We start from the raw sequence: 25,031 nt of genomic DNA, 5'->3' as shown, positions 1-25,031 counted from the left end.
ATGCCCTTAGTGTGAGGGAGAAAGGAGAGAGGTGTCAAATATGACTCCAAGGTTTCTGGCTTCAAATGAAGCAGCAGAGGGGAAGGCCCAAAGTGGAAGGCCAGAGAGAAGGGAAGGAGGAGGGAGCAGGGGTCCCAAGCAGGATGATCTCTGTTTTGCTGGCATTGAGGCAGAGATTGTTGGAATTGCACCAGGCCTGGATGGCAGATGGGCATCATGGGATGAAGAAAGGTGCGAGTGAGTCAGCAGGAAGTCTGAAAAAGAGTTGAGTGTTGTCTGCATAACATACGACGTTGGGGGAGAAGGAGGATATGAGGAGTGCCAGCTGAGCAAGGTAGATGTTAAAGAGCCAGGGGAAGAGGATAGATCCTTGTGGGACCCCACAGGTGGAGAAGGAAGTAGGAGAGGAGAAGGTGCCCAAGATGACATGGGACGAGCGATCAGTTAGGAAATAGGTCAGCCATTCCAGTGCCTGTTCCAAGATACCAAGGGTGTTGCAGAGCCATTGTATGAGGATGGAATGGTTGACAGTGTCAAAAGCAGAGGCGAGATCAAGTGAGACGAGGACAGCTGGGGAGTGGAGTCCAGGGATGTGAGCAGTTCTTCACGGGTGTTCACAAGAACAGTTTCCGTGCTTCTGGAATTTCATAATCCAGATTGCTGATCATGGAGACCACTGATGAGTTCAATGTGCGAGTTGAGTTGGAGCACGGCCAGCTTCGCCAGCAGTTTCTCCAGGAAGGGGGTGAGTGAAATAGGGCGGTAGTTGGATGGGCAGGTAGGGGCGGCTGACATTTTTTTTTTTGGAGAGGCTGCACAAGTGAGTGCTTGAAGGAGGAGGGGAAAGAACCAGCGTTGAAAGAGTGGTTGTAGAAATCAACAAGTGCAGTGGCAAGAGAGCCAATGTTGTTCTTGATGGTTCTGGATGAGCAGAGGGGGAACTTGTTTGCCAGAAGCCTTTATAGAGCGGACAACTCTGGTAACTTCTTCAAGTGTGACAGGGGTGAAGGAGGAGAAGGCAGAAGGAGGGTGAGTGGCCAAGGGAGGAAAGGGGGTGTTGGAATGGTCTTGGATTCCATATCCTCCCTTATTTGTCTATATAAATCTCCAATTCTTATCCCTATGGTCTTTCTATCTTCTTCTCTCCATGTTGGCAGTCCTGATGTTCTTTGCCATCCCCCACGAAACGGTTTTGACCCTCTCTCATCTTCCGCTTGTTCTTGAGTTCTATGAGTATTATAATCCTTTGGCACATATATTCAATCTCATCCTTCTATCCCCTACTTCTATTCCTTTCTTCCTCTCTTCTCCTTATTTCTTTTAACTAATCTTACTCTCGCCTTCTTTGTAACCTACGTGCTTTCAATCTTTGGGATTAGGCCTCTTTTTGTTTCTCTTCTAATCGCTCCTCTTTTCTCATCTCATACCTCTTCTGTTCTTCCCTTAACTTACATTCTTTATACCTTTCTTGTTTGTATTTTCTCTCGCTTTCTTTTCTCGCTCCTCCATTTCCTCTCTCTCGAACTACTTATCCTGCCTTTATCATCTAATTTAAGCAATATTTGTCCTCCCGTCCATTCACTCTGTATTATTGTCATGCCCATAGCCATGTCCTTTGCCCCCTTTCTGTTTCTCTACTTTGAGGAGGGATGGGGAAGCCTGCACCCCCCCGCCTACTAAATTCATGACAAGGAAGAAGGCCAGAAAACACTGCAATCACCCATTCTATTTCGGAATAATTCCTAGTGGACCCATGATTAACAAACACGTCGAGAGGTATCCCCTCTGCCAGCCATACCGACCAAGGGACATACAGATCTATCCATGCATGGATGAAGAGCCACAGGCTATGATTAGAGTCACCTGTATGGACAGCTTGGACTAAATCCCCAAGAAGCCATGTTGCTGACATCGTCTGAGACACCATGACATAGCAGCGTTAGACGTGAAGCACACGTGCCATCTGCACTTTGGGATACAAACACACACTCGAATACATGAATAACATGAGCGTTCAGTTCTATAGTTAGAGGACAGATACATATACATACTGTCATTGGTTTCATGATGTTTACCATTAGCCAAATGCAGCAATGCAGAAACCACAATGCACAAGAGATCCTGAGCAGAGCTTGCAGATGCTTTCACGTGATTAACCCTATGCAACTGCAGGAGCACCTATGGGACCTGACAGAGCCTAACAGTGTGACTAACCTATGTAAATGTGGTATAGCATGGACACTGAAGAAACTGCATTATAAGGTTTAGGAAATTCACAGCAGGCCTCAAGCCCCTGAGCAAAAGATGATCTGATCTGATTCAGGCTGGCCAGAGATCAACAAGTGTGAGGAAGGACCCGCAGCCAAGGTCAAGAGATACGGAAGACATTCCAATCCCCAGACAAAGGGACCAGCTGCAGAAAATACTAATAAATCCTCATAATTCAGAACTGCACAGCTCAAATTCGTGGTCTCTGAACACGTTACGTGGCCGAAGCAGACAATGGACAGCGATCAGCAGTGGGAAAGGAGAGCTGGTCCTAGGCAGCCAGACACGGACTGCAACAAGTCTGCAACAATATGTAACGCGTGTGGCGCCGGACAGGAGAGCACTCATATAAGCAAAGGTGGTACACACAAGTTACAATACAGATAAATAACCGTTCTCATTGCCTTGCAGAGGTACACAGTCAGCTGAGAACCTTTGCGGATCCCAGGCCTGGGTACTTCAGCTCTAGCCAATCAAAGCTTAGTGCCCTAGGGGTGGGTAGCAACGGGCAAAAACCAATGGTAAATCCACAACACTGCAACAATGTTACAGTTCGTGACTTGGGGGATGGAACAGGCCAGCCACCTGACATGCGAGGGCCAGTAGAATAACATCTATAATGTCCTATATAGGTAATAGAATACTCATTACCCAATCATTTGGGCTGATGGGTTTACTGGAGAGGGCCCCAAGTTGTGACAAAGTGCTTATGCCATCTGGAAGTAAAACCGGCCTGCGAGCCGAAGAAGAGCGAGATGTGCATGAATATTTCCTGTTCTTGTGCGGATTCCTGTTGGTTTGTATGTAATAGACCGGAGTTTGAACTTGCGGTTGACTGAGTCCTCCGTGTATCCTGGGGGAGGAGGTTGGGCCCTCCAAGTCTGCAGACTTTCAGTGTCCCTCTGGCATACCTGCGGGTCCGTCCCCAACAGCTTCTTCCTCCATCTCGGTTTGCTTTGTCTGTCTATTTTCTCATCATGCTGTTTACCTTCATCTCGTGTTACTATTTGTTTGCATTCTCTACTTGCGCTTTCCTCCACAGTGTCTTCCCTGCTGTAAGCACGGGGCTCATACTTTGGATTAACATAACCCGCTGCTGCCTTTAGTTCTCTTAAAGGATAAAGGCCTTTCTCTTTGGTTTTTACCTCTTGTTTTTCAAGTCCAAGGAAGAGGAGCCTAAGGCTTTACATCTTCCCCCTTATGCTGATAGAGCATCCACTCTTTCTCAGCTGATTGGTCTTTCTCACTCTGGTACTTTTTCCAGAGCTCTAATATTGCTAATCTTTTCTCTAATTTCTTTCCTTTCTAAGTGGCATGTAGATATGTCATCATATGATGCAATATTGTCTTCAATAACGAACCCTCTTGTGGCTATAACAAAGCCTTTTATTAGTCGTGCCTTTAACCCATTCAGAATGATACTTTCTGATTTTGGCCGTTTATCTGGGCAATGTTCTGTATAGGTGTAAAAGAGGTGCATCTTCCATGATGACAAGTCAATGCAGATTGTCAATACTTACCCTATCTTTGATTCTTCTTTCTGGATTTCTTAAGTATATACTTTTTGAGCAGGCACCATCAATCGCCACTCAAAATCAGGAAACCAAAATATTTTACATATGTTTTTAGGAAGACTTTTTTTCACCACTTCTCTTCTTGTTCCTTCATTAACACTTTTTAACAATAATTTTTATATCGTTCTTTGTTTTTTAGTATTTTACAGTTCTTTACTTTATTTATATATTCGTTTCATTTGATTTGAACCTTTTGATTTATGTCAATCTTTTGTTTTAAAAGATGTAAGAGAAAATCAATTTTAGTTATTTATTTTTACTATCGTGTTATATCTGTCAGTTTTAAGCATGTAAAATTACTTTATACAAAAACATTATTCACCATACACATGTGCATTTTTAAAATGTGTTCCCTTACGCATGTCTATTCCTTTCATAAATGTAACTCATCCCCTTTGTTAATTACTTCGCCTCGAAGTTTAATATTCATCCTTATTGGTTCTATGGCTCAGGAATCCTTGAACACTCTTTTATATGGAGTTTATGACGTGTATTCTTTCCGTCCCTAGCAGACCCATGAACCTGGGGTATCCCTTTGTCTTCTCTATACTTCCCCACAATCCTATATTATATATATATATATATATATATATATACATACACACATACCGCAATACAATCCCTCCCCCTATGTCTTTTACCACTATCTATAGTCTACTTACATCCGTTACTCAGCTTGAGTCCCTTAGCATAAACTCTTCCACAATCGGCCAGTGCACCTTCAGTCCGCGGGGTGCCTGCAGGGACCAGAGAGGAATTTCCTCAATGGGGAACCTGCCAGTCCAAATGTTGAACATGTGTTCTGTTTTACGCGCTGATCTCCACGGGAAACTCTGCGATCGTCTGGCTAGTAGTAGGAGCAGAAGATAGTCCAGGGTTCTGGATCCGGGCCTTGATCTAGATCGGTTAGACCTTTAACCATCCTCTGTTACCAAATGTGCTCTGGCACTTTTTGATGCGTACTTTGTGAGCTGGATGGAATTACAAGTGATGTATTGTAGGCCAAACAACCAGACAAACTCAAGGAAGATGTTCAAATACGGCTTTAATCTCAATGAAAGAAAGCAGGGCAATACAACAGCTATCATAAAAGATGTCTGCTCACTCACAATGTATTTTGTTTGTTTGCTCAAAGCTTATATACTTTTACATATGCCATTTATGACGCCATCCTACGTGGCATTTCCTATAAACCTATTGTCGGGGTAGGGGGATTTGATATGGGGAACAGGTCTACTCCTAGAATTATATAAGGCTTAGCATCTCATTGGCGGACCCTTGTCTGTAGGACACACCCTGAGCTACTACTACACATGTCAAATACTGATTATAACAGAGAATATGGCAGCGGACTACTAAATGCAACATTGTATGCAAAAGTGCATGGCAGGCTTTTCTGATTGGTTGACAATCCACTCCACCCTTGGACGTTTGGCCTGTATAGCAGCACGTCAGTGAAACGAAACCAAGGTGTTCGAGATGCATTAGCTCACTCTCTGTTTTCCCAATTAGTCCATCATCTCTCCGCAGCCTGGTCTTTAGCCAAGGTTTGCCATTTGTAGTCGACCTTGTAGTTTACACACTGTCCTGGAACATTCAAGCGAGTATTGGCACATTGTTATCTTCATTTGGGCCTACTGAATATCCTTTGTTTTGCTGACCACGAATTTGTCAATTTCAACAGTTTATTTACTGCTATTTGATTCAATTATGCTGGGTGTAATTGCTTCTCTTGGCCTCTAGCGGCTTGCTCACTATCTCATATGAACTTGATGCACTTTTGATTGTCCATCACTTGGCTTCTGTGAATGTTATTGTCCTTCCTAATCTTAACAGAAATATTTCTTACGCACATGGCCTGCTCGTTAGACTCCCTTTGTGCTGTCCATCATCTCTTGAAATGACATCCTTGGTATCAGGCCAAAGTACTCCTTTAATCTGCAAGGGTGAGCAGTTTCTTCATTGTGTCTTTATTTTGTAATCCTAGGCTCGTATTCAGAGGTAGCTGGGTTGAGTGACTTAAGCAGTCATCCATTTTCTTCCAATGGTTGTCCTAAACCTCTCTTATATGTCTTCTCTACATTGCGTTACGGAATATTTACAGTTATTGGTCTACACGTTACTTCATCTTCTTTATATCCAATATTACATTATCTTGAGGTATATGTTTCTCTTAGTACTTCGGTTACATCACCCTTAAGTACTTTTATATCGTTTCAACATAGGTTCACACCTCATCATTGTGACATCACCTTTTTGTCATCAGACTTCAATTTTAACATATATCCTAATTATCCATAGTCCTATTACGAGAGCTAGACAAGTGACATCCTTCATGATAGCATGCTTCCACAGCCTCAACCTGAAGATGCATCCTAAATGGCTTCTCAAGTCCATATCGTCTCTCAATCACTCAGCACGGTACACAAATCTTGCATGGATTCATACATGGGTTTCCAATTGTAGCTCTTCGTCTGCTATTCCAATAGGACCGTGGTGAGAGGGCGGGGACCAAGGAAAACGTTTGCACCTGCTCCTCTACAAGACCACACAACATAACTATGGTCTTGTGGCCAGAAGCCAGGCAGCAAGGCTTCCCTCTGCTTGCATCCATTTGGCGCAACCTTTGCTTTCTCGCCAAGCTCCACAAACACCAGGTAAGCCACTACCCTTCCACCCTCTTGGCCCCATGTTCATCTCCCTCCCTTTCATCTGTGGTGCCTGCCTCACCTTTTCTGTTTTACATCCCGTGCTACCCACCTCCCTCTGCTTGCCCTTCCCTATGTGGATAGGCCAGTTGCCATGGTCTCATGACCAGAAGCTCCCTCTTCACGGATCCACCCTGGACAGCCATGCCCAGGAAATCGGCAAAGGGGTCAAAGCAAGGGACAGCTCCGTCTGGGCAGCCCTTCTCACTGTTCGCCTGTGGACAACCAACAAAGCACCCTGCAGCTATATCTTAGGTAAGGTGACAAGGGCAGTGAACACAGCCATTACTGTGCTCAACTAAAACCTGGCTCTGTGGCCTTAGGTTGACGTAGGGCCACATGGGTGCAATCGATGGAAATAAGCACTTTAGGGAAGTGCGCCACCCCGTAGAAGTCCTGGACCACAGCCTGCCTTTCTGCGGGTGTTCTGGGCATGTATATATGCCTGCGGAATGAGGGCCGTGCAGTCATGATTGCCAACACCTGGTTTAGGCAGCGTGACTGTGTGGCCTGTGGAATGCCCCCGACAATGGCAGTTGTCCGCTGAAATGACCCACTGGCCAAGAAATGCAGTACATTGAGCACCTTTTGCAAGGGGCTCAGTGCTTGGGAGCACACAATATGAGGTGGAAACCTATACCTCCCATAGACCTGGTCATCAGGCATCCCAAAAAGGCTGGTCCTGGGTAAAATGGCAGACGTGTTTCCAATTAGCATGTCTTTTTCCACGCGCAGGAGAGCACTGTTCAATTCCATGAATACATGTGGGCGTTGCAAGTTTTTAACTTTTTAATATTTACGTAACGCCCACATTTACGCTTGTTCCCCATTCCAAGTGTTCCTCCCCCTTTTTAGGTGACTGCGCTAGCCGGTATGCGCCTTCGCTGGCCGTATCGCGTGAGGCATTTGTGGTGTTGCAGTGACATGTTGGACCCACGTGGATTCAGCGCAAGTGTCCGGTAAGCTATGTGCCATGAATCAACAAACGGGCGCTTGCGCGCGTTTTGTACGCAAGTGCCCGTTTTTCAGCGCTATTCTATTCTATGACTCAGGCCCAAAGTGTGCTGGACTTCCTTTAGGAGGAGGTGGGACCTGTCTAGACTGCCCTGAACCCATTCTCTCGGGGTAAGACAAGGTATGGCTTATTGTGGATCCAGGTAGTTCCTAACTGTCTGCATTGTGACGCCATTGCGTCACCTGGCTGGTTGCGTGGGTACGGCTCATCAGTTTAACCGCTCTGCTACGTCCATTCAGAGACTCATGCATCACACCCACCTGATCAGATTCAGAGGACTGCTGGTTTACAGCCTATATCCCCGAATGCAGAGCAGTAGTCAGCTTTTCAGAGACACAAGTGGGCAAGCATCAAAGGCAAGACACATCTGTAGAAACAAAGCCCATTTCAGTTCCCTACTAGGAAAGAGAAGTGTGTGAAATAAAAAGCGGGAGTGCAACCGGAGATGCACATTTAGTGCTTCACATACCAAGGTGGTGTTTTAAGACAAGAATCATAGGGCTTTCATCAAAAATATTTTGTTTTCTTTTATACAGAACACATTTGTCCTAATCGATACGCAGGTCTCATTTCTTTTCATATCAGTAGGGAGCATGGATGTAACCCCTCAACGCTCACACCAGAAAAAAAAACAATCCACTAAGGAAAAAGGCAGAGCACACCTGTTGGAAGGAGAAGAAGGTTTATTCTCATAAAAATAAAAGTATGCGCAAGCAAAGAACTCTGCAGCCACGCAGCGCTCTGAAGAAAGCAGCATAGCCTATGGGTTTTAAGGTTACACTGCTTCACAGATCGCGTACATTGCATAAGGTTACAAATTCAGGTATTTGGTTGGTGTGACCCTATACACATATAGCCTGCTCAATATGGGATGCGAGGGGATTGGCCCCAGCATCTTCTGTCCTTCTTCCACATGGGGGTCTTCTTCTTTCGTCATACAGTACAAAGAAGCCAATTGGGGATTTAGTTACACAATGCATTATTTCGAAGCTCTACAGGAGGTCTTCGGGCTCGTCAGTGTACTCAAATGTTTGTGTCTGGGGGTCGGGGGTCTCAGCCGCTATAACTTGCACTTGCGCATTCTCAATGTCACTGGGCCTAGTAAGATCGCTGTTTTGTTCTCCCCTGTTTCCCTCCCTTGCCTTGTCGCGCTCTGAAACACTTGTGGACGAGTGCGATAGAAATAAAATATCAATCAAAAAACTCAGATCTAGACTGGCGAAGGTCTAAAGCCCTCACACCCCCCCCCCCTCCTTCTCATGGAATAGTGTTTCAAAGATGTAGTCTGGCCCTGTCTTGGCCTTGCAGGGCACATTCCTTCTCGGTTGCATGCACTATTGATAAGGCACAACAAAAAACTGTGTATGTGTGAAATTAACCATCTGCAGAACTGCCAGGGCTGTGAGCAACGGATGCATGCACACCATTCTAACCCTGGGTACTGACTAAGCGTGCTGGAATCATAACACTAGGCCTCAATTTCAAGATGGTGTCTAAATTCTAAAATGGAGTTTCATTATACACGCAATGCTAACACTGAAACCCGCTATATTTATACTACAATCAACTTCTGTGGGTGCCCCCCCTACCTCCCCCAATCCCTACATTCTCCTAGTTCACACACAGCATCCCCTTCTACAATCACCTCGTCCTTAATCGCAGAGGAGCCTGGGACTTCTGCCCCTCCTTCGCAACAGACGCACTTCATTTACACTACGGTGGCCAACCACTTATTTCTTTATTCAGATAAACAGCCCTATATGCAGGGTACTTTCCCTCCGGCATGCTTGGATAATCACAACAGGTTCCAACTTCCGGTTTCAATTTTCAAATTTCAGAGACAAACATTGACCACCCCCCCACTTCAGAGACCACAATACAAGACATGACAATACATTGACAATTACCTGTGTTCACCAGTCCACAATATTTTTCAGTTCGCTCTTTTTGATGCACCTGCTCTGTATGACCTCCTCGAGTCTCTGGGCGCTCCAGCCAGCTCTCCCCTCTGACAAAATCCTCTCTTCTGGGACCATGGGGAGCATTGGGAAGTGCACCCGGCAGCTGTTAGACGTGGCCGCAGAGCAGCAGGAATCAGACATCTTACAGCACCAATATTCTCATGATCACTTAAGACTCCGGTGGATTGGTGAACACTATTAGTAAAAGGCAGTGACAGCACAGAACCAATAGCAAACCAAGACTCAAATTCAGAAGTGCACCCTTCCCTATGTGCACAGTCCTCTTATACCCAACAGAACACATGCTTTCCAATGGAAGGGGTGGTCCCAACAGGTCATGGTCGCATACTTAATTCCTCCTGCTACCAGAGAACAAAGCCTCATAACGCCCTTTGACACCAGCTGCACTCTCTCATGTAAGCCAGTGTTAAATGTTAACCTGTCGTAACTCAGTCACAGTGAATATACTCCTTAAAGATTGCCATACGCTTTGAAGCAGGTGAGAGCATTAGCATTATGCCTAGAACAGGCTTGCATATGCCAAAAGAGAAACGGGTCAGAAGCGAGAGATGAGAAGGCAAGTATTCCAGCAAGCTAGGCGAGAGGCATTCATTACAAATAAATGTGCAGTACATCCTACAGTCATCACTTTGCCTAAGCAAGAAACTGTGCTTAAACATGGCAGGTTACAGGGCCTATTCACCATAATACTGCAGTAACAGGTAAGCGTAGTACATACAATTTTAATTTCCCAATTTTACTGCCACAGATTAATCACAAAGTGAGCGTTCCCAAATACATGAAAACAAGACTATGGGACGAAAATGTTGTTGCCCTAATAATGGCTATTCGCGTTCAGATAGCATCCCCAGTGAAGGAGTGTTTAGGCATTACCCAAGGGAAGCAGATATTTGTTGGGGCCTTTTACCACAGAAAGAATTTGTATTTTGTATTTGTATTCTTATTGTTCTTTATATAGCGCCTTTATCCAAAGCGCTTTACATAAGAGATCAACAGTACCTCAGAACAGTGGAGCAAAACATGGATTGCATAGTAGATCAACAATACACAAGAACAGTGGAGCAAAACATGGATCAGGTACAGGCGGTAACAATCAGGGTACTGAAGCAGGTGAGTTTTTAAGGAGCAATGGAACAGAGAGTAAGAAATAATAGAGCGAAGGGACAGAGGGAGCAAGTTCCAGTGAAGAGGGGCGAGGAGCTGAAAGGAGCGAAAGCGGGATTGGGCGCAGGGAGGACGGGGAACGGTCAGTCTAAAGAGATCTGAGGAGCGGAGAGAACAAGAGGGAGAGTAGAATGAAAGGAGGGATGCAACATAGTCAGGGGCCAGTCCGTATAGAGATTTGAACACTAGGCAAAGAAAGTTGCATTTAAGTTGAGAGTGTAAAGGCAACCAGCGAAGAATTAACAAGGCCATCATTCACCTTGCAAGAGGAAAAGCACCCAGACCCAGGCCAAACAGGATTCCTTCAAGCATGATCAAGAGTGGTGGGTCGAGCTATTCAAATCCTTTTTCCCTGCTTTTGTAATAAGTGGTATCTATCAGACGTCTTGGCCAAACTTATTGTACATTTGTATAAAAAAGACCCTAACAATAAGCCATCGTCATATAGGCCTATTCGTGTAATCGAAATCTACTAAGATCTTTAGCCATATTATACTTACGGAGCCTAATAAATGCCAAAGTCATTCTGAATATTGCCCAGGGAGGCTTCAGACCAGGCCTCTCAACAGGGGGGTCAAGCATTTAGTATGACGCATCTGTCACATATGTATACCTTTGCTATGAAATCATACCTATATTTCTGGACTTTTCCTCCGCATTTGATCTTTTACTAATAGGGGGATTTGAAGAAATGAAGAGAAAATGGGCAGGGAAAATAAAATAAATCTGTCAAACAACATTATGACCCTTTATTCAAAGACCTGTATGCTGGTGCGTTTTGGTTGCAATGGCAAACTCGCTCGTACCGAGACCATGAGAATCCGGAGGAGTTAAAACGAGGCTGTTTGCTTGCTTCAGGTTTGTTCTGCTTGTAAATAAATGACATGGGGCCTCAATACGAGTCCGGCTCGGTAGCCGTGCCGGAAGAACCGGCAGGCTGCAGCCGGACTCTGAATGAATTACCGCCTCCGTGATTGACGGAATCACCAGGGGCATTACCACCCCGCTGACTCAGTAATTCCAGAGGCGTAATTACGTAAATCCCCATTCCCATAGGGCTCCATGGGGATGAGGACAATGGAAACACTGGCACTGTAAATAACGGTGCTGGTGTTTCTATTTCCGTCTGCAGGCGGGTGGTGTTACTACCGTCAGGTCAGACCTGGCGGGAGTGACACCACCCACCTGCAGAACTCTTAGTCTGCCAGTCCGGAGGCAACGGTGGCGGCAGGTTTACCCGCTGCCACCGTTGTTTCCGGACCGACAGGCTTGTAAATGAGGCCCATGCTCTCAGAGGTTTTAGTTGCATGGCGAGACATACCATATATGGCTGGAAAACCTATTCCCATGTTGCTCTATACCGATGACTTGGCCCTTACTGCCAAGACCCCTAAAGCCTTAAAAGCTATATTGAATGCAGTATCAAACTACTGAAAATTAAATTCCTTAATCCTTAGCAAGGCCAAGTTGAAAAGAATTGTCAAACAGAGGAGTAAGGATAAATATCACTTCGCATTGCATGGCGATGCAATCAAGCAAGTAGATTCCTACACATATCTAGAAGTCACGTGATAAGCAAACCTGCCTGGAAACCTCATCACATCAGCTCTGAGAAAGGAAAAAAAGTAGCAACAAGATCTTACAATTTTTTTTTTAAAAGGAAGCAAACAACCATATCGGGCCAGTAGAGACTGTATTGCAAACAGTATCTTCAGTAACTGTTGCCTATGGATATGAAATATAGGGCCTGTATAGAAATACCACCAGATTCAGAATCTGTGATAAAATTCTCAAGAAAGCTCCAGGCTTTACAAGCATATATATATTTTAATTACAGCAAAGAAGGATGGTAAACACAAGACTAACGACAAATAATCTTGTGGACAAGTCTTGGAATATACAAATTTACAGGAAACAAATGATGGAAGATGGGACATGGAAGGGATTCTGAATCAAACCCTAGAAAGTATCTGCTCACAGCTCACAAAACTGAACGCAAAGCAATACTGTTGTACTCTACTTTTACTTTATTCAATTTATAACGCGCAACCAAGGACCCTGAGGCTTACGGGCGCACATAGAAGAAAAACAAAAACACATATACAAGAGTCATGTCCTGGGGGAGAAGAGGAGGCAGTCCTCTACACTAAACTGGGGTCAGCAAATCAGGTTTGCCCTTTTTTCTGCTTTTATCTGCAAGCTGCAGTGGATTGCATTTCTATAAGGTCATGGCCTTACTGGATTTACAGGCCTGCGCCTTCAATAGTGTTATTAGATCTGAGAGACCTTACATTGGGTTTCTCAGACAGCACCTCGCTCAAGTAAACCGGCATGGATCCAGCACAACATTTGTGAGTGATTAAAAGCAAACAGCACTGAATCCTAGCCTCAACAGGCAGCAAATGTAGACCACGTCTTGCTTCAGAGACGTGGTCTTTCCACTTAAGACCCGTAACCACTCTAACCGCACTATTCTGAATAACTTGGAGACAGTTGCATTCCGATTTCAGAATGCCAACTAGGAGACTGCTGCAATAGTCGATCTTGGAACCCACAATGGCCCTTGCAATTATTTCAGAGTTCTTCTGAGAAATGAATGGCCAGAGGTGAGCTAGCAGCTTTATATAGTAGGCTGATGAGGAGACCAGACTGCTAACCTGAGCGTTCAGGTCAAGTACTATACCTAGTGTTCTCACTAACCCTTGTATTCTGGTCCCAATTTCTTTATTTTATTCTGAGTACCTACTACCATGAGTTCAGTATACCTTGTTAATAGTGCGTTCATCCTCTAGATGTGAGCCTGTTAGTGGGATGAGTGTCATCCGCATTGCTCGTAAAGGCCACACCATTATTTCGAGAAGGTCACAAAAAGGTACCATAAAATCATTATAAAGGGATGGTGACAAACAAGCTCCCTTGGGTATACCATACGCCAATACAATTAGCATAGTTTCTAAATCTCTTCTGCACACTCTACACTGTCCATCACCCAAATAAGAGTTGATCCACAAGTGAACCACTTCCTTCAAGCTGGTAACTAAGAGTGTTCTACAAGGTCAAAATTCACAGACAAATCTAGCAGAATCAGTAAAGCAGCTTAGCCTTTGTCCATGGAATCAAGTAACCTCGACTTAAGGTCCAAAAATGCTGTTTTGTCCCATGCCGACGCCTAAAACCTGATTGCCATTTGTTTAGAAACGTATGTTCATTCAAATGAGCGGATATCTGAACATGAGCCACATGATCTGAAAAGCTTTATAAGAAACAGTGTGATGGTAATCGGTCGGTAGTTGGTAGCTGTTTTCGGACACAATGATCTTATAGTTGGGGGATTGACCCACAAGATCAATTGAGGCTGGTCAGATATTTATAGTTAAAATTAGCACCACCAAACTATAGATTCCTTTATGCTCTGACAAGAACAGACAGCCTGGCATTAGGTAAACAGGAGATGGAGCCACTCTACTGACTCCACCTTCTAATGTTTGGCGAGTGGATGCAGAGACCCTACAAATGTATGCCACAATGCCTAGGATATAGCTTTTAAAGCTCTAAAAAAGTATCCCCCAGTAGAAACGGAAGGTCTGTTGGACAATGAAAATACAGCAAAGACACTCATCTTGGAGAACTTTGACCACGGCATCACCAGGTTGACTGCTGCTTTTTGAGAAAGTACTTGCGGGGGGGGGGGAAAGATTTGTCGGGCTGCGAGGGCGGGATTGACAAGTGACTCTCCCATGACTAACGACTATCAAGCGTGCTGATGTAACAGGGTCATAGATCATGCAAATAAGTGATCTCGACTAGTTGGTCCCACCAGTCCAAGGGTTGAAGCATTGCAGAGGGCCTTTTGCAGATCAGGTAGTCCGGCAGGGCTTCACCGGGCCAAAGGCAGGAAGGGATGCCAGGCCTCTTTGGTAATCGTCCAGGGATCTTTACTAGTCTACTCTTTTACAAAGGATACTTTGCTCCAATGCTGATCTGATTCACTGCAGGAGTCCTCTTCTTACCCCAAATCCTGCTGGAAGTAAATCCAAGCCCACCAATTGTAAGGATCTGCGCCATTCAAAGAGCCAGCAGTGGTCCAGTCAGGGACCACCGTGGGTTTCACTCATGCCCCACACCTAGACTTTCAGGCACCCCAATTGAGGAATGGGACCAGTCAACCCACTCACTTACTGGGTCCACACACAAATGGCATGCATAAGCCCGCACAAACAGTAGTTTTCCCGTGCAAATGCATGACCACATTATGGAGTTCTTGACCTGATAAGGCAGGAAGTTCAAGAAACAATATGGCGACAGGACAAACGGAAAATCTCATCGCATGGCCATTTTAGGGCACTAGCTACATTTAGTTGCCGACACGATGAACGACAGACAATGTGCACACTAAAAGTACTGCAAAAACGTAACTGCTGCCACCAGCTTGTCTTTAGGCACATTTAAAAGTAACCAAAAATCCCCAGCGTAAAAGTCAATACTAAAGTATCCCTACTGCACTGTATTGTAAGATTCTGTGTGCACTGTTAGAAAAGTTACCCAAACAGGTAAATAGACAAAAGGGAAACAGTTTTGCAGTTAGGATAGTCTGAAGGACTGATGAGTTTCCCCAGCAAGAGGGCATGGGATGGGAGCCTTGGAAAAATTCTGGACATGTTCAAAATCAAAAGGTTTGGGGGTCCATAGAATATGAAGGAAAAGTTTCCTAAAAGAGAAAACGTTCCTAACGATGAGGTGAAGCAGTAACTGGAGAAATCTGCCGGGAGAACCCTGGGGAGGGGAACAATGGGAGGGATAGGCGGATGCTGGGAGTCCCAATGAGAAAAAGAAGGCAGAACATGCATCTTTTAGATCCACAGTAGTCATCTAAATGCCTGGCTAGCGGATGCTGGGAGTCCCAATGAGAGAAAGAAGGCAGAACATGCATCTTTTAGATCCACAGTAGTCATATAAATGCCTGGAAGGCGGATGCTGGGAGTCCCAATAAGAGAAAGAAGGCAGAACATGCATCTTTTAGATCCACAGTAGTCATCTAAATGCCTGGATGGTGGATGCTGGGAGTCCCAATGAGAGAAAGAAGGCATAACATGCATCTTTCAGATCCACAGTAGTCATAGACATGCCTGGATGGCGGATGCTGGGAGTCCCAATAAGAGAAAGAAGGCAGAACATGCATCTTTTAGATCCACAGTAGTCATAGAAATGCCTGGATGGCGGATGCTGGGAGTCCCAATGAGAGAAAGAAGGCATAACATGCATCTTTTAGATCCACAGTAGTCATCTAAATGCCTGGATGGTGGATGCTGGGAGTCCCAACGAGAGAAAGACGGCATAACCTGCATCTTTCAGATCCACAGTAGTCATAGACATGCCTGGATGGCGGATGCTGGGAGTCCCAATAAGAGAAAGAAGGCAGAACATGCATCTTTTAGATCCACAGTAGTCATAGAAATGCCTGGATGGCGGATGCTGGGAGTCCCAATGAGAGAAAGAAGGCATAACATGCATCTTTTAGATCCACAGTAGTCATCTAAATGCCTGGATGGTGGATGCTGGGAGTCCCAACGAGAGAAAGACGGCATAACCTGCATCTTTTAGATCCACAGTAGTCATAGACATGCCTAGATGGTGGATGCTGGGAGTCCCAACGAGAGAAAGAAGGCATAACATGCATCTTTCAGATCCACAGTATTCATCCACCAGGACAGCCCAGAATGCACTGTGAATGTCACCTAGGCTGAATCTGAATACATTGTCACTTCCTTTCCCCTGATGTGCTCCAATGCCAGTATTAATGCCACTAATTCTACAGCCTGTGCTGAGTAATGCAATGGCAATCGTGCGGCGACTACTACCTCACTTCACCCGTCCTCCCATAGTCTCACTACTGCTGCCCCAGTGTGCCTTACCCCATCTGGCTGGTCAATTGTCGAAAGCCTATCAATATAGAGCACGTCCCCCCCCCTCAAGTGTGTCCTCCTGTACCTTGCGAGTGTCACTGAATTCTTCTCGGTTCGCTGTGCAGTCATGTGCATAGTCACCCACTTCTAGAACGTGGGTGAGAAATGTCACCAGGTTGACAAGTTTGCATCTCACAACCTTGAGAGCTGGCTTGGATAATAACTCCTACACTGTTGCTCTTTGAGTTGCCAGTATGCTCTTGGGTCTTTCCAGAAGAGAGCATGCTCCACAGAGAGTGGTGCTGCATCCCATGGTAATACTTTCAGACTTTTCCACTGTGAATGCGGCTTAAGCCAAAGGTTGTTCGCATGGATAATGTCCTCTCATAACTGGGTCTAACTTCCCACTGTAGTAGGCTAGTGGCTTGTGCCCCAAGTTGCTCTTCTGTGCCAGTACTGCTGTCATCACTGTTCCATCGGAGTCTGAGAACAAAAATAATTCCTTTTGATATTCTGGGATCCCCAACGCTGAAGCAGTGCAGATTGCTTCCTTCAGCTCATTAAATGCCTCTGTCATCTCCTCGCCTCCTCCTCTGCCCTCTTCCTTTGGCTCTTCTGTGGCCACTTCTGCTCCCTCCTTTTCTGCCTTTCCTCTGTTCTCCCCCAGATAATGTTTCTAGACAAGCCCGATCTATGTTCTTCTTCGCCGCCTCCTGCTTCTACTCCTCGCTCTTCCTCTGGCTCTTCTGTGGCCACCTCTCTTCCCTCCTTCTCTGCCTTTCCCTTGTTCTCCCCAGACGAGGTTTCTAGACAAGTCTTATCTATGAAAGTCTCGTCAAAATAAGTTCTCCCCTGCTCCTCTAAAACCATCAAGGACCACATTGACACTGTGGCTCCTGCTTTGGCTGGCTTCTGCAACCACCCCTTCGCCACTGGAGTCTTCCATTCCCCCCTGAAGCATTCCCTTGTGCACCTTCTCAGCCGACACTTCTTGCCCTGCTAAATACCACCCAATCTCCATTACTCCTTTCATGTGCAAACTCCTGGAAAAGTTGCCCATCTCCCAGCTTAATCTTCACACTGAATCGGTTGGTTGTCTCCATGACCATCAGCCTGGCTTCAGAGCTGCCAGAAGCACGGAAACTGTTCTCCTGAACATCTGTGAAGGCCTGCTCTCCAACCATTCAAATACCCCCTATGTCCTCATCCTACTTGATCTCTCTTCTGCCTTTGACATGGTCAACCATGCCATCCTGCTCAACCGTCTCCGTGATAACCTGGGTATCACCAATCATACCCGGGCTTGACTGACCTCTTTCCTCACTGATCAACCCTCCCAGGTCCAACTTGGGTCCTTCCTCTCCTCCATCTCTACCTGTGGTGTTCCCCAAGGTTCTAACCTCTCTCCCAGGCTGTTCAACCAATACCTGGCACTTCTTGCCCACCACATTGTCGCTTTCTGCCCCAATTTACAGTGCTATGCAGACGACACTCGGCTCATTTTCAGGCTCTATTTCGCCAACTCTTCTCCTTCTCTCATCTCTGACCGTCTGTCCGCTATCCAGGAGTGGTGTGCTGCCAATGATCTCTGCCTTAATACCAGTAAGACTGAGATTCTCCTCATTGGCACACCTGCTCCCACCTTTCCTGTCACTCTCTGGCCGGGCCCCTCTTGCTTCTCCCATCTGAGAGGCTAAAAACCTCAGGGTCATCTTTGACTCCACACTCTCCTTCTCTCCTCACATCTCCAATGTCTCTAAGAAGTCACACTACCAGCTGCATCTCCTCAGAGGTATTCTTCCTTTCCTCTCCTTCCCCCCGAAGCTTGCTGTCTCCAAAGCTCTGGTTCTACTACTGCAATAGTCTCTTTCTAAATCTGCCTGCTTCTACTCTCTGCAACTCATCCAGAACAGGACTGCAAGACTTGTCCTTTGCCTCAAGCCCAGGGATCGTATCTCTCCAGAACTGAAATCGCTGCACTGGCTCCCAGTGGCTGAGAGGATTAAGTTCAAAGCCCTCTGTATTGTCCACAAGGTCTACTGGGGTCTGGGACCTCAATACCTTCAACTTTCACTTCCTAAATATATTCCTTCTCGAGGTCTTCGCTCATCCACCTCCCCTCCCTCAGGGTCAGTCGCTTCTCCAAGCAACGACTTGGTGGTAGATCTCTTTCTTCGCTGGGTCCTCCCTCTGGAACAGCCTCTCTAAAACCTGAGGAGAACCATCTCCGGTTCCGTAAGCACCTCAAGACCTTCCTCTTTGCTTCTGCTTTATTCCATCCTCTCCCCTGCTGAACTCCAGACTGAAACTGCACTGGTCACCTGGCTACCCTCTGATCTCGGGCTGAGATCCCCTCCCCTGCGAGCTGCACACTTGCATTGCCTCCCGGGCATCCCCTGAACTTGGGGGCTTTTTCTGTATCCCTACAGTCCCCACCAGTTGATGTCTGCACGTACCCCTACACTTGCCACAAGCTGGCCGTACTTTACCCATTTAGTAAACAATTCACATATTTGATGTCTATAATTCAAAGGCTCATCTAACATCTGTAACCTCACCATTAGCAACTGTTCCAAAGATCTATATCTCCTAAATTCTCTATTATTCAGGCCATAACAATTGACCAACTCATCAAAAGGAGCCATCATTCCTTCTCTCCAAACATCTCCTATTCTCAAAATACCCTTAGCCCAAGCTCTCCAATTAAGCATTTTATTTTCAATTTGCAGACCTGGATTCAGCCAAATTGATGCCGAATCATGAAAAAACAAGGATTGTCCACATCCTTCAATCCAAGAAACAAGAGCAGCTTTCGAAACCACCATTGTTTCCAGTTTTGTCCCAGAGTTTGGTAACCTTCCACAGGCATATAAACAACTTACAGGAAAGGGATATAACCGCTCCCGCTCCATCATAAGCCAGTAAGGATTCGAAATCCCTCTTTCTCCAAAATAATAGGATGCTTTTTTTTAATAGAAAACCCTTATAATAATTTTCTAACTCAGGGCAGCCAAAACCCCCATCTTTAACCTTACGTATCATAAGAAATCGTGGAATTTTTGGCCTATTCCCCTTCCCCCACAAGAAATCCATAAAGAATCCAACAATGCTCTTGAGCACCTTCTTGGTAAACCTAAGGGGCAGAGACTGAATGCAATATAAAACTTTAGGCAATAACATTTTTATAGCATTGACTTTAGCCCAGATGCCCATAGGCAACCTATCCCATCGTTGTATATCCTTAATGAGTACTTCTTTCAATTTCTCCACATTTTATTGAACTATTCTTTTAATATCACATACCAAATGAATACCTAAATATTTCACAGAGGCTTCAGCCCACTGACATTCCCAGTCTAACGATCTTCCATTTAGCGGATCTACCTTTAGCAGAAAAACCACAGTTTTCCCCCAGTTCACCTTATACCAAGATAATTCCCCTACTTCCTGCAACATGACCCTTAGTAACGGCCCCCCTACCTCCGGATTTGTCAGAACCACTGTCAGATCATCAGTATAAGCTAAAACTTTCACCTCCCCTTCCCTTAATTTCCATCCACAAATATTCTGTTCCTGTCTAAGATATATTAATAATGGTCAAGAACTAAATTAAACAAGGGTGAAAGCGGACAACCTTGTCTAGTTCCTCTGTATAACCAAAAAGCTGGAGATAAAATATCATTAACCCAGATTTTTGCCGAAATGTTAAATTGCAAAGCACCTATTGCATTCAAGAATTGTGGACCAAAACCCATCCGAAGTAATGTAAAATTAAACGACCAATTCACACAATCTAATGCTTTTTCAGCATCAAAGACAAGAAGTACTTCCTCCGCCTTTTCACGAGATAAACCTATTATATTTAATAACGTCCTGATGTTGTCATATCCATGTCTCTTATCCATAAACCCTACTTGCGAACTATCTATTAAATCACCTAAATACTTTTGTAGCCGTGTAGCCATAATGTTTGAAAAAAATCTTTACATCCACGTTCAGTAGAGAAATAGGGCAGTAATTAGCACATTTTGAAGAATCCTTTCCCTGTTTAGCAATTAATGTGATCATCGCCTCCTGCATAGAGGCACATAATACTCCATCAGAAAGAAACCGGTTAAATAAAACACATAATTTAGGCACCAAAATCAAAGGATCTATAGAACTCAACAGGTAGTCCATCTGAACCTGGAGATTTACCCAAATTCAGTTGATGAATAGCATCTCCTATTTCAGTTTCTGAAATCTGAGCATCAAGTGCTTCTCTACCTTCTTCCGAGAGGCAGGGGATTTCAATTTTGTCAAAAAATGTGTTCAGTTTATCTTCCTCAATCTGTGACGCCTCCGAATAAAGAGTAGTATAAAACAATCTAAAGCTCACAAATATCTGCACTTTTAATCTTTAACCCCCCTGTTTCATCCGCAATCTTCTGTATAAACGATCTCTCTGACAAGCTCTTCAATTTCCTAGCCAACAGACTTCCTCCCTTATCCCACTCCTCCCAACATTTCTGTCTCATAAAATAGAACCCTTTCTCTGCCTGCTCATCCAAAGTATTATTCAATCTTTCCTTAACACTTTCCATCTTTAACCTATCTGCACTTTCACCAGACTAAGCATATTTTTTCTGCAAATTCTTAAGATCAAATTCCAAATTTGTAAACTTCACCTCACCTTCCCTTCTCACCATAGTCGTCCAATTGATCAATTCTCCACGTATAGTTGCTTTGAAAGCATCCCACACCACCAAACAGTCCGCAGAACCTTCATTATCCTCAAACAAATGAGCAATGGAAGCATTAATTGCATCACATACTTTCTCTTCTTGTAAAATAAATGTTTTAAGCCTCCATTTAATATTGATGGGTCTGAACATGGTCCGTTTCATAATCAAATTCACCAATGAATGATCAGAAAGGCATTGTTCCCCTATTTCCACAATAACCAATACATCACCCAATCTCTCTGAAACCAATAAATAATCCAATCTTGAATGAGAATTATGGACAGGAGAAAAAAAAATCCCATCTCAGCTGGATGTAACATTCTCCAACTATCAACCAAGGCACAAGTATCAATAAAATCACGAAAAGCACCACTCAATCTATGACCCGCAAACCGGCACATTGATAGCCTATCTAAAGTGGCATCTAAAATACAATTAAAAACACCTCCAAGAATAATATGTTCACCATTCATGTTTCTTAAAGAAGCCTTCAACTCAAAGAAACTAATGCCATTAGAGCATGGACTATACACCGAGCCCAGAGTCAACACTTTCCCTTCAAATTTGACATCCACTAATAGAAAACGACCCTCAGCATCCATAAGTACATTCTCAACCACCATACCTAATGTCTTCCGAATTAATAAGCCTACTCCATTCAAATTGCTTGAATAACAATTTAACAAAACCTTCATAAATTTAGAGGCCCCATAAAACTTGTCCGTATTATCTGTCAGATGAGTCTCTTGTAAAAAAATTATATCCGCCTTCTCACGTCGCAATCGAACCATCACCTTTCTACCCTTCTTAGGGCAGTTAAGCCCTTTAACATTCCATGTGACAAATGTTAAAGATCCCATCCTAGGCAGTTGAAAAGCAAAACAAAAGAAGATCTATTGAATGCAACTCTTCATTGCTCCAATATGACATACATCTTGTATACATAGCTTATCAAGTTTCTTAAATAGGATGAGACTCAGAGAAAAAACATAGTAGAACATTGAATTCAACCCCCACATACACAATACACTCCACACATACACACAACATAAAACAAAGTCTAACCATTTGAATTGAAAATTGCCCATACCCAGGGCAATATGATGAATCACACAAATACCAACCTCTATTACTAAACTGCAACCCTAGAATCCCATGCCCAACTATTTTCACAAAAATATAACATCTCCCCTTATATTTTTTACTCAAGAAAATCCATAAAAAACAAATATATATGCTAAACCCCATCCATAGTCACACATTTTATCCCATGTTAATCAATATAGAACTCACAAAAATATACCCTCCCTTCATGCTATCCGTGCTACAGTTCAATCACACCATAAACTCTCATGAATGAACCTAAACCAATAAAATAAATGTTATACTAGCTTCATGCAGTAATGCATTCTACCAATAGTAAAAACATTTAACCCTCACACAATAAATCTGAAACAGTTAGTCGGCAGTTAATTCACCTCACTGTATAGATTTCCGCAAATTACAAATGTGTCTAAACCAGTGAGACAAGTGTGTATCAACGCAATAAACTCAGAAAAAAAAATGTTGTTTAAAGAATTACCACTACCCTTCAACTAACCTCTCCCTGAAGTCCTTCAAAGCACAGGTTTGACACAGAATTAGGCAATGTGACCTAAACGAATGTAAGTCTCATTGGCAGTAACTTAGTGCCTCAATAGTAAACGACCCTTATTAGCATCACATGAATGCAACAACGGAGAGGGAATGGGGATCAAAAATTACAATTTACATTCATCTACCATTTGTAAATATAAACAAGCCCAGACAGATGTCATAAAGACCTACAATAGCTGAATTGGAGATCAAAACGGGTTGAAAATTAACAGATCACTGTGAATTCAGCTATCCCCACACATATATTACAAACCATCAGTCAGTGTACATCTGGAAGTATTCCTACATCCGTCAATAAACCAGGACAGTGAGTTGCTAAGGAACCAAGGGTCACACAAGGTCTTTCAATCATCAGAAACGAATACAAGTCATCCTCCTGTTTAATTGAAGACAAACATCTTGTTATGCCATGCAATTCAATTTTCAGACTTTTTTAATACCATCTGAGTCTGCTCCAGCTTCAATTTTGTTGAGTTTTTTCCCATTTGTGTTCCAACACACAAATGTACAGATCACCATTAATCCAGACCACAGCGCCTTATAGGTGTCACTGTGAAGTTCATCACACCCATTAAAGCGTCTGCCATTCTATATTTTCAACATTGTCTGCATATATTTCCGACCAGACTACACGATGTGTGACGTGATTAAACTTGAAGCAACTCACAAAAATACTCGTTACATCTTCAATTAAAAAATAATAACACAAAATGTCATCATTCCTTCATATATCCTCACAGCCCACGATGAGCCCTGCACTAGCATATTTTTGCCAAGAGTTTATCTCGTAGATATAAAAATGTTACTTCCCCAGAGATTCACCCCCAGTAATCCTTGTTCGTTCTGTTTGACAATCTGCATATTCTCAAAGCTGTGTGCTGATGTCTTCTATAACAGAGCAGTTCATCCTCATTTACAGTTTATTCATGTTATTATCAGGGTATAATCCTCTAAGCACAACACGTCCGCAGACAATTATTTGAAGATCACCCTGCGTCCTTTCACAGGAAGGCTTAGACCCGTGGGTAGGCCCTGCATGTATTTCATAACTAGGACCACGCTCGACTCAATGAGGCTTTATTGCATTTTCACTCACAGACTTTGAAAACAAGAGTGCAGCTCTTATTCAGGCTTTCAACATGTATATAATGAAACAGAAAGGGCTCATTATTTCCTAGCACTGCTTCTTGTTTACATTGCAGCCCTCTTCTCCCTCCTACTCACGTTTCCTCCTCAAGTCATGCTGAATTCGTTGTCAGATGGGAAGAAAGCGTTCCCTTTCACTCGCACGGTGCACATGTCTGTATATGTGAGCTCTAATCAGAGAAGTTTGGAGTGGGCACTGAAAAGATTCCAAAGAAGAACGCCTTTTTTTGGTGGACTCGATGGAAAGCTGAATAAATACAACGTTCTGAAGAAACTAGCAGAGAAGCACCTATGCAGATGGAGAACGATGCCCAGTACAACCGTAGCTTCGAGATACTAGCCCCCCACCCTTGCAAGGGTGAAGACGGAGAGCGAAGTGGAGTCGCAAACCGTGTCGCGCTCTCCAGCGTGAACATCTCAGTGTACGGAAATTAGAATCTTTCACTCTCACCTCATTTAATCAAGATTACGTTCCGGTGTTGTATGCTATCCTGCCTCCCATGGTAGATTGTGGGAGGCAGTGTTCGGCAATCTTCGGAGTCACGCCCACTTGATGGCTACAGCCATACATGCAGCCCGAAATGAAAAGCTAATGTCATAGCCCGCCTACAGCCCGCCCTCCAACATCTCTGTTCAGGGATTGGCCAGTGATCTTCTTGTAACTCCACCCCTGTCCTCGGGCGTCGGTGCCATCATTTACATGGTTGTTCTGTATTTTCTTCTGTAGCAGTTGTTCACGGATTTTCGCAGTTTGCACGATATTTTCTCTGCTTCCAGGTAAACTCTGTCATTACTGTTATTGCTTGCATTTTGTAAAGATGGCCCATTTTGTAGGTGCCTTGGTGTTAGTTTTTGTCCGTGTTTTTTAGCTCCGCCCCTCTCCTCGAGCGC

The 25,031-nt window shown here is 44.2% G+C and overlaps 1 long non-coding RNA gene across 1 annotated transcript in view; it reads right to left on the bottom strand.

Moving 5' to 3' along the window:
• The window catches only part of LOC138566745 (uncharacterized), a 210,221-nt gene extending 185,414 nt beyond the window's left edge, over positions 1–24,807 (bottom strand). Inside the window, exon 1 of the long non-coding RNA XR_011302009.1 lies at positions 24,592–24,807. This is a non-coding gene — a long non-coding RNA (uncharacterized lncRNA). The remainder of the gene's footprint in view (positions 1–24,591) is intronic.
• Positions 24,808–25,031: the final 224 nt, after the last annotated feature.

The sequence above is a fragment of the Ambystoma mexicanum genome, chromosome 1p (assembly GCF_040938575.1).
Source record: "Ambystoma mexicanum isolate Mex_15411 chromosome 1p, UKY_AmexF1_1, whole genome shotgun sequence".
Taxonomy (NCBI): Eukaryota; Metazoa; Chordata; class Amphibia; order Caudata; family Ambystomatidae; genus Ambystoma; species Ambystoma mexicanum.
Note: the sequence above shows the minus strand (reverse complement) of the source record. Positions and strands in the feature narration are given on the sequence as shown.